This window comes from Mus musculus, chromosome 1 (assembly GCF_000001635.26).
Source record: "Mus musculus strain C57BL/6J chromosome 1, GRCm38.p6 C57BL/6J".
Taxonomy (NCBI): domain Eukaryota; kingdom Metazoa; phylum Chordata; class Mammalia; order Rodentia; family Muridae; genus Mus; species Mus musculus.
This window is the reverse complement of record NC_000067.6, coordinates 113,140,859-113,151,828: the sequence shown is the minus strand read 5'-3', so window position 1 is coordinate 113,151,828 and position 10,970 is coordinate 113,140,859. Positions and strand designations below refer to the sequence as shown.

Below are 10,970 nucleotides of genomic sequence, written 5' to 3'. Positions count from 1 at the left end.
GACAGCCTCCAGATTTCTGAGAAAAATGTCTTAACTGAGGGATTGCTTAGGACACACTGGCCAACGGGCATGTCTGTGGAGGATTGACTTGATTGTTAACATTGCAAAGCAACCTAGCCCATTGTGGGTGGCACTCTTCCCTGATGAGGTAGTCCTGGACAGTGTAAGAAAGGTAGCTAACATGAGCTTGAGTGAACCAACAAGCAATGTTTCTTCATAGTTTCTTCTTCAAGTTCCTGCTTCAACTTCTATCACTGGTTAACTGAATCTCATAATCTAAAATTAACTCTTTCCTCCCTGCTAAGTAGCTTCTGGTCAGAGTTTTATGATAACAACAGAATGGAAACTAGAACATAGGTCAAAGAGAACAAGAAATTTACATTGCACTTGTGGGTAAGGATTGTATCTGCATCAGAAAGAGCTAGAGAGACAGAGATAAAAAGAGACAGAGAGTGGGAGGCTGTGAAGACAAGTGGTATTAATCTGTGCTCCACAGAACAACCTGTTGCAAGTATGACAGGGAAAAGAGCAACATCTGAACAAAGGCATGGAACTGCACACACTGTAAGAGAAGGATCCCTGTAGGACTTCATGAAAGTTCTCTGGTTCTATGTATATGTACATTGGCAGGGTCAGAGGTTAACTTCAGGTGTAGTTCCTCAGGCACTCTTTACCTTATATCTTGAGACAGGATTTTTAACTGGACTGGTGGCACAACTAAGCTAAACCAGATGGCCAGCAAGGTCCAGGAGTCTTCTATCTCTGCTCTGCATTGGTAGAGCATGTGCAACCAGAACCAAATATTTTTCTTCTAAACTTTACCTTGTATTCATTTTACATCCTGATCGCTGCCTCCTCTCTCAGTCTTCCCCTCACCCAGTCTCTCCCCCATCCTCCCTCCCCTTCTCCTCTGAAAGGCTGCCCCCCAACCCCATGGCACATCAAGTATCTACATGGTAAAGTGCATCATATCCCACAAGGAAGCCCAGTTGTGGAACGGATTCCATAGACAGGCAACAGCTTTAAGGACTGCTCCATTTGTTAGGGGACCTTCATAAAGACTGAGCTGCACATCTGGTACACAGTACTGACTTTTTAATATGGTTTCTGCAGATTTAACCTGGTTCCTGATCTTGCATGGCTAGTAGTTCATGAAGGAGTTATCTCTCCGCCCAAGGATTTTCTGGGTGTGTTCACCTGCTGTGAAAGATGAGGAAATGTGAGCTTGAGGTACTCTGAATTATAAAATGTTATGAAAATAAACAATACAGGGCTTGCTTTGCCTTGTAAGATTAATATGGTATGCATCCATTTCCCAAATGCTTTTGATAGGAAAATGACACATCATATTTATAATGAAGGAGCATGGGGATCAAATTTACACTTAAGTAATTGAAAAACTAGCTTAACATGTGAAAGCAGAGAACCAAGGTCCTCTGCTCTCCATTTACATACTCTAACATGTATACCCGGCCCCAGACCCAACTCCAGAGAGAGAGAAAGAGAGAGAAACAGAGATATAAACACAGAAAGAATAATTCTTTTAAATTGCTAGGTGCAACCACAGTTCAGATGTGTTAATTTACAAATGCAGATTTATACTTTAGAATTGTGGAAGCAGAGTATTTAGAGCCCCTTGTGCATTCACTCTAAGGAGGATGCTTCTTTGCAACTTTGTTCAATGTATTTGAAAATGAGTTGGCAACATTCTGATGGCATAGTTACTAATTTTCATCATCCCTGGTTTTATCACCTACCAATCATAGTAAGGTGACATCTCTACCTTCTCTCAGACATTGAGACTCACCAGTATATCAAAAAGACCAATCTTGGATCAATCCTGCCTCTTTCCTGTACTGGAAATCTCCATTAACATGTTTTTGTTTTCTTTTACTCCTTATTTTTGAGTGGGTATCACACAGCCCAGACAGGCCTTGTTCTGAATATATATTCAAAGATAACTTTGAATTTCTTGTTCTTATGACCTACTGTTAATATTAGAATATAAAATATAGCCCAACTTTTCATAGTCCCACAGTCTTTAAAAATTTTAAAGATAAAATCACTCTCAAACTACCAGGTATGCTTCAACTCCTTTTTCTTTTCCTTTCCTTTCCTTTCCTTTCCTTTCCTTTCCTTTCCTTTCCTTTCCTTTCCTTTCCTTTCCTTTCCTTTCCTTTCCTTTCCTTTCCTCTCCTCTCCTCTCCTCTCCTCTCCTCTCCTCTCCTCTCCTCTCCTCTCCTCTCCTCTCCTCTCCTCTCCTCTCCTCTCCTCTCCCTCTCCTCCTCTCCTCTCCTCTCCTCTCCTCTTCTCTCCTCTCCTCTCCTCTCCTCTCCTCTCCTCTCCTCTCCTCTCCTCCCCTCCCCTCCCCTCCCCTCCCCTCCCCTCCCCTCCCCTCCCCTCCCCTCCTTTCTTCTCTTCTTTTCTTGGACTCAAACTTTTAAAAATTACCTTCTTTTTATTAATTTTATTGGTTATTTTATTTATTTACATTTCAAATTGTATGGCCCTTTCCAGTTTCCCTCTGAAAACCTCCTATCATACCCCCCTCCTCCTGTCTCTATGAGGGCGCTCCACCACCCACCAACCCACATCTGTCTCACCACCCTAGCATTCCCCTACACTGGGGCATCAAGCCTTCACAGGACCAAAGATCTCTCTTCCCACTGATGCCAGATAAGGCCATCCTGTGCTACACATGACGTTGGGTCCATCTATGTGTACTCTTGTTGATGGTTTAGCATTGGGAGCTCGGGGGGGGGGAGGGGATGTCTCATTAGTTGATATTTTTGTTCTTCCTATGGGATTGCAACCCCCTTCAGCTCCTTCATTCTTCTCTAACACCTCCATGGGGATACTTGTACTCAGTCCAATGGCTGGCTGTGAGCACCTGCCTCTGTATTTGTCAAGCACTGGCAGAGCCTCTCAGGAGACAGCTATATTAGGCTTCTGTTAGGAAGCACTTCTTGGCCTTTGCAATAGTGACTGGGTTTGGTGTCTCTATATGGGATGGATCCTCAGGTAGGGAAGTCTCTGGATACCTTTCCTTCAGTCTCCACTCCATAATTTGCCCCTAAATTTCCTTTATACAGGAGAAATTCTGGGTTAAAATTTTGAGAAGTGTTGGTGGTCCCATTCCTCAACAGGTGGCCATGCTTAAATCTCTAGGTATGGTCTCTACAGATTCTCTCTTCCCTTTATTGGATATTTTAGCTAATGTCAATACTTTTGGGTCCTGGGAGCCTCCTGCTTTTCTGGCACCTGGAACTTTCTGTTGGCTGCCCCCTGTTCCCCATTCCCCATTGCTACATATCTTTGTTCAAATTCCTGATCCACCACACATATCTTCTGTCTCTTCCCACATCTCATCCTGCTCCTGCTGTTTCTCTCTCCCCCTCAACTATTCCTCCCAATACCTCCTACCCTCTACCTGCCAGAATTATTTTGTATTCCACTATAAGTAGGACTGAATCCTCCACATTCGTCTTCCTTCTTCTTGGGCTTCATATAGACTGAGTTGTAACATGGGCATTCCAAGCTTTTTTCCTAATATCCACTTATCAGTGAGTTCATACCATGTGAATTCTTTTTTGACTGTGTTACCTCACTCAGAATGGTATTTTAAAGTTCCACCCATTTGCCTGACAATTTCATGAAGTCATTGTTTTTAATGACTGAGTTATACTCCTTTGTGTAAATATACCACATTTTTTTTTAATCCATTCCTCTGTTTAGGGACATCTGGGCTGTTTTCACCTTCTGGCTATTTTAAATAAGGTTGCTATGTACATCAAAGTGGTGGTTACTCTTAAACGTCTTAAGGCATAACTCAATCTTCCATATTTTGTTCGGAATTCTAATCTTCTAAAATTCCAAACAGCAGCCCATCAACCTTGGAGAACTTACTGGCTTTTCCAGCTCAATATTCAAAATATTTCTACTACAATTTCCAAAGTCAATGTGTTCATGTCTGAAAATAGAATTCCACTTCATTGTACCTGTTTTTGTCATAGTTTGTATGATGTTTGAATATGTTTACCACAGGGAGTGTGGCCGTGTTGGATTCGGTCTTCTCCTAGAATCCCTTAGATAAAGATGTAGAACTCTCAGCTCTGCCTATACCATGGCTGCCTGTTGCTGACACGTGCTGCCATGCTTCCACCTTGATGATAATTGACTGAAACTCTGAACCTGTAGGGAAGCTCCAATTTCATGTTGTATTGGTCATGGAGTCTGTTCACCACAGCAAATCTCTAAAATAGTTTGCTTTCTATTGCTGTTTAAAAACCATGGAAAATAGCTACTTGGGGAACAAAGAGTGTGTTTTATCTTACAAGACACAGTTCATCATTTAGTCAAGTCAGGGCAAAAATTCACAGAAGAATATGAAATCATGGACAAATACTGCTTGTGGCTTGCTTCCAGACTTATGTACAGCTACTTTATTTTTAAATAATATTTGATTTTTAACTAATTTATATGCTAGTATGTCCACATATTGGTATGCTAATGTGATTCAGATACCTGTAGAAGCCAGCAGTATCAGACCCACCAGAAAACTTTGTCTTCTGCTGCAGCTGTGAGTGTTCTTTTCTGCTCAGTTATCTCCTAAGTTAGCCGATACTTTTCTTATACACTCATGTCAACCTTCCTGGGGGTAGTACCACTGACTATGTATTTGGCACTCACTATGTGTTTGGCCTATAATGACAGAGTGTCCTCAGTTAGCTCTTTGTTCACTTAACACAAGGTAGCATTATCTTAGAATAGGGTTCCATTGAGACAATATTTTCTGTAGTCAAGTCTATAAAGGCATTTACCTGATTAAGGTGATGTGAGAAGGCTCAACACACTGGGGGCAGTACCACCTCTGGAAAGATGAACAAAGGTGCTATGAGAATACAGACTAATAAAGCTATAATGAATAAGCCAGTAAGCAGTATTTCCCCGTGGCCCCTGCTTCAGTTCCTTCCACCGAATTCCTGCATTGAGTTCTTGGACTAACTTCCCTCAATGATGAACTATAAACTGTGAGTTGAAGTAAACTATTTTGTCTCATGTTGCTATTGGTCATGTATGCTTTCACAGTAGTAAAGCATTAAAATAAGACAATTAGCATAAAGAAAATGTCGCATAGACATGTGTACCAGTTGATCTGATAAAGGCATTTCTTTACCATAGTACTTTATTTCCATGTATGACAAGTTTACAACCATGATTTGCCATAACAGGTGTTCTACAGTATTACAAGTAGTAGGGTTTTTTTTTTATTTTAATTTGTCTCTCTCTCTCCCTCTCTCTCCCTCCCCCTCTCTCTCCCTCTCCCCCCTCTCCCTCCCTCTCCCTCTCCTCCCCCTCTCTCTCCCTCTCTCTCTCTCTCTCTCTCTCTCTCTCTCTGTGTGTGTGTGTGTGTGTGTGTGTGTGTGTGTGTGTGTGTGTGTGAATGTCTGAGTCAACAATGTCAGTGTTATTTCTCATTCACTGTCCTGGATTTTGAGGCAGTGTCTCTCACTGTCCTGGAATACACCAAGTAGGTTAAGTAAGCTTGACAGCAACATCCCCTGTCTATCTGCATTATTTCTACCTTTCCTGCTCTGGTATTAAAAGTGTGTGCCATAATGTTCAAAGTTTTTGTTGGTTTGTTTGTTTATTTGTTTGTTTTGTTTTGTTTTTTGTTTGCATCAATTTTGGAGATTAATTCAAGTCCATATGCTTACAATGCAAATATTTCATCAAAGTAATTGTTTGCTATATAGAATTATCTCCTTTTTATGATATGCTTTTTAAATTATTTTTACTATCATTCAATAAAATAGCTCTAGAGGAATAAAATTTAATAATAACAAGAATGCAGATTTAGGATCTGGGAAAGAGAAATTTAATTTAATAGAAAATTGAATACAAATGAAGTTAAAGGAATGGCATCAATTGCAGCATGTCATCTGACTCCAAAAGTTAAACGCCTCAGCCTTCTTAAAAGCTAATGACAAAAGGAAGGACCATGCAGAGACTTCCCCACCTGGGGATCCATCCCACATACAACCACCAAACCCAGACAGTCTTCCATATGCCAGAAAGATTTTGCTGACAGGACCCTCATAGAGCTGTCTCTAGTGAGGCTATGCCTGTGCCTTGCAAATACAGAAGTGGATGCTCACAGTCATCTATTGGATGGAACACAAGGCCCCCAATGCAGGACCTAGAGAAAGTACCCAAGGAGCTAAAGGGGTCTGCAACCCTATAGGAGGAACAACAATGTGACCTAATCTTACCCGCGTTCTCGCGACCGGCCAGGAAGAACGCAGCAAACCGAAATCTTCTGCGGCAAAGCTTTATTGCTTACATCTTCAGGAGCAAGAGTGCAAGAGAGCAAGAGCTCTATTGCTTACATCTTTAGGAGCCAGAGCGCAAGAGCGCTAGAGTGCAAGAGCAAAAGCAAGAGTGCAAGAGAGAAAATGGCGAAACCCCGTCCCTTTTTAAGGAGAATTATTCTCCGCCTAGGACGTATTACTCCCTGATTGGCTGCAGCCCATCGGCCGAGTTGTCGTCACGGGGAAGGCAGAGCACATGGGGTGGAGAACTACCCTTGGCACATTTAGAACACAGGATGTCAGCGCCATCTTGCAATGGCGAATGTGAGGGCGGCTCCCCACAACCTAACCAGTACCCCCCAGAGCTGTGTCTCAAGTTGTATATGTTACAGAGGATGGCCTAGTCAGACATCAATGGGAGGAGAGGCTCTTTGTTTTGTTAAGATCATATACCCCAGTACAGGGGAATACCAGGGCCAGGACGTGGGAGTAGGTGGGTTAGGGAGCAGGATGGGGGAAGGGTATAGGGGGCTTTGGGGATAGCATTTGAAATGTAAATAAAGAAAATACCTAATAAAAGAGTAAAGAAAGCTAATGAACAAGGATTGTCTAGAAGCCTGCCCTTTTGTAACAAGAGAACAAACCACAAGAAAATCAAAGTTATCTACTCTGCAAAGTATATATACCCATTACTTGGGCCCAGGGAAATTAATCAGTCGATCATAACACTTGTTATTGAGTTCAAGGATAAGTGTTTGGCTCTCTATCATCCCTGTAAAAAAAATCTGGGCATGACTCTGCATGTCTATACTGAAGGTATGTGGAGCAGAGACAGGCAGCAGCTTGCAGACAAGAGATCCAAGCCAGCCAAGCCAGCTAAAAGTGCACTTTCTTTATTTGATGGGGCCCTTGGTCCTGTTAAGGCTTCATGCCTCAGTATAAGAGAATGTCAGGATCAGGAATGGGAGTGGGTATGTTGGGGAGCAGGGAGAGGGGTGAGTGGATAGAGGATTTTCAGAGGGGAAACTAGGAATAGGAATAACATTTGAAATGTAAGTAAAGAAAATATCTAATAAAAAAGAAAAAAGAAAAGAACAAATTAAAAAAATAATTTAAGAAAGAAAGAAAGAAAGAAAGAAAGAAAGAAAGAAAGAAAGAAAGAAAGAAAGGAAGAAAGAAAGATCAAGAAGAATGAAGACTGAAGTGTGGACACTTTGCCCCTTCTTAGAATTGAGAACAAAACACCCATGGAAGGAGTTACAGAGACAATGTTTGGAGCTGTGACGAAAGGATAGACCATCTAGAGACTGCCATATCCAGGGATCCATCCCATAATCAGCTTCCAAACGCTGACACCATTGCACACACTAGCAGGATTTTGCTGAAAGGACCCAGATAGAGCTCTCTCTTTTGAGACTATGCTGGGGCCTAGCAAACACAGAAGTGGATGCTTACAGTCAGCTATTGGATGTATCACAGGGCCCCCAATGGAGGAGCTAGAGAAAATACCCAAGGAGCTAAAGGGATCTGCAACCCTATAGGTGGAACAACATGAACTAACCAGTACCCCGGAGCTCTTGACTCTAGCTGCATATGTATCAAAAGATGGCCTAGTCGGCCATAACTGCAAAGAGTGGCCCATTGGACTTGCAAACTTTATATGCCCCAGTACAGGGGAATGCCAGGGCCAAAAACTGGGAGTGGGTGGGTAGGGGGGTGGGAGGGAGTGTATGGGGTACTTTGGGAATAGCATTGGAACTATAAATGAGGAAAATACCTAGTAAAAATATTCAAGAAAGAAAGAAAGAAAGAAAGAGAGAGAGAGAGAGAGAGAGAGAGAGAGAGAGAGAGAGAGAGAAAGAGAGAGAGAGAGAGAGAGAGAGAGAGAGAGAGAGAAAGAAAGAAAGAAAGAAAGAAAGAAAGAAAGAAAGAAAGAAAGAAAGAAAGAAAGAGAGAAAGAAAGAAAGAAAGGGAAAGATGACCACTGGGCTCTGGATGAAGGTCTGTGCATCTATCCATTCGCATTTACAAACACACACACACACACACACACACACACGTCACTAATAAAACCTGTGAAACTTCTTTCATGTGTATTTTGTTCCCTATTCTAAGGAGGAATGAAATATCCACCCTTTGGTCTTCTCTCCTCTTGATTTTCTTGTGTTTTGCAAATTGTATGTTTCTGGGCTAATATCCACTTATCAGAGAGTGCATATCTAATAACTTCTTTTGTGATTGGGTTACCTCACTAAGGATGATATCCTCCAGATACATCCATTTGTCCAAGAATTTCATAAATCAATTGTTTTTAATACCTGAGTAGTACTCCATTGTGTAAATGTACCACTTTTTCTGTATCCATTCTTCTGTTGAGGGGCATCTGGGCTCTTTCCAGCTTCTGGCTATTATAAATAATACTGCTATGAACATAGTGGAGCAGGTGTTCTTATTACCAGTTGGAACTTCTCCAGGGATATATCCCATAATCAGCCACCAAACCCAGACACTATTGCATATGCCAGAAAGATTTTGCTGAAGGGACCCTGTTATAGCTGTCTTATGAGGCTGTGCCAGTGCCTGACAAATACAGAAGTGGATTCTCACAGTCATCTATAAGATGAAACACAGAGTCCACAATGGACAAGCTAGAGAAAGCACCAAAGGAGCTGAAGGGGTCTGCAACGCTATATGTTGAACAACAATATGATCTAATCAGTATTCCCAGAACTTGTGTCTCTATCTGTATGTGTAGCAGAAGATGGCCTAGTCAGCCATCACTGGAAAGAGAGGCCCCTTGGCATTGCAAACTTTATATGCCCCAGTACAGGGGAATGCCAGGGCCAAGAAGCAGGTGTGGGTGGGTAGGGGAGCAGGGCAGATGGAGGGTATAGGGAACTTTCAGGATAACATTTGAAATGTACATAAAGAAAATATCAAAAATATATAAAATAAAATAAAAACCTGTGATCTTGAATCTGAATTTATTCTACTTTCTATTAAATATTCACTTATAACACTTGTGAGGGATTTTATCATTCAATGCTTTTTCAGGCTGAGTTCTCATTTAAAATTAAGTAGAAATGATTCACTAAAATATTGGTGAAATTATGTACAATCAACTCTACCTGAATCTAATGAAAAATGTTAAGGTAGTTATTCCTACCCAACACCTGAAGGGAAGAAAGAAGGCTCTATTTTGATTCTTTCCCAGCACTTAGGATATTGTAATTGGTCTGTAAATGCATTTGAATTATCTCCATGGATATCACCAGCTTAAAACTCAATAAAACTAGAACTGCTTATTTTTATTGATTAGACTTTATTATCATTCTCTCAATTGGTCTTATATAATATACCATATTGATTTTAATAAGATGTGCACTTATTAAGGCAAAATGTCAGTTTTCTGCATTGAACAAAATCTGCCACAATCATGAAACAACATTATAATTTTATTAAAACAACTAATTTACTTTAATTAAAAAACAGGTTTTATTTGACCTTCCCGTGATTCTGGAGTGTATCGAGTCATGATTAAACCCTGAATTATTTTATTCAAAATGGTTCTTAGAAATGCTAAAAGTAGAAAATCCTTCCAAATGTGACATATATATATATATATATATATAGCTCTGATGGCTTTATACCAAAACATAAATAAAATGTTTCACTTATAACATACTAAAATTTAATTTGGGAATGAAAAGACAATGTGTTTCAAGATTCTTCCACTTCTTCTAAATTCTTTTCTGCATATCACATTCTGAAAGAAAATTACAAATCTGATGAGATTCTCTTTGGAACCCTCCTGTTCAAGAAGTTTTCTTTCTCTTTCTATGTTTTTTTTTTATTTCAAACTATCATATTCTCTTACCCTTTTTATACCCTTGTGTTTGTGTGTGTGTGTGTGTGTGTGTGTGTGTGTGTGTATACATCTGCCACACATACATGTGGAGACCAGAAAATAAACTATGGTGATTGTCCTCACCTTGGAATGTGATTGAAACTCAGTCTTTTCTTGTTAGTGACTGTGCATGCCAGGCAAGGTTGCTCAGGAGATTACAGGCATTCTCCTGCTGTGAACTTCATATTTCACTACAAAGACTTTACATCTGGCTTTACCTGTGTTCTCAGGAATCCAAACTAAGGTCTTCACATTTGTGTTGCAAATGCTTTTTCCCCTTAGTTACTTCTCCAGTCAGCCCTCAGCTTGTATTTTAAATAAAAGCATATATGTAGCAAGAGGTCAACAAAATTCTGACTGCAGATAAAGTTCCTGTACCCTATTCATCCAAAAGTTTCTATATTTTAATAGAAGAAAATGTTTGGCTGTTTAATATTAACCTCATTTCTACTGGTTAATGTGTGCATGTGCAATCTCCAACCAGAGCTCACCTGAGACTGATTAAAACAATAATTTAATAAGCTTGTCAGTGATCAGGACTCAGTCCTGTCTCGTGTCACCAGTATGCTTCTGATAGCATCAAGTGTCATATCTGCATGCTTGGCTCAAAGAATATATACTAAAAACATATTCTAATTAACTACATAACCCTAATGAGTTGTTTATATTTAATTTTATGAATATTGCTTTTCTAAATAGGAGACACTATGAAGTTCTTCAGGTAATGGAAATACAGGTATTAACATTTCTCA

The 10,970-nt window shown here is 40.3% G+C and overlaps 1 long non-coding RNA gene across 1 annotated transcript; it reads right to left on the bottom strand.

The window, feature by feature from the left end:
• Positions 1 to 1,115: 1,115 nt before the first annotated feature.
• Gm46244 lies at positions 1,116 to 6,308 on the bottom strand. The gene is made up of 3 exons (XR_001779863.1): positions 6,273 to 6,308; positions 4,821 to 4,870; positions 1,116 to 1,200 (listed from the first exon to the last, which is right to left on the bottom strand). It is a non-coding gene; the product is annotated as a predicted gene, 46244 (long non-coding RNA).
• Positions 6,309 to 10,970: the final 4,662 nt, after the last annotated feature.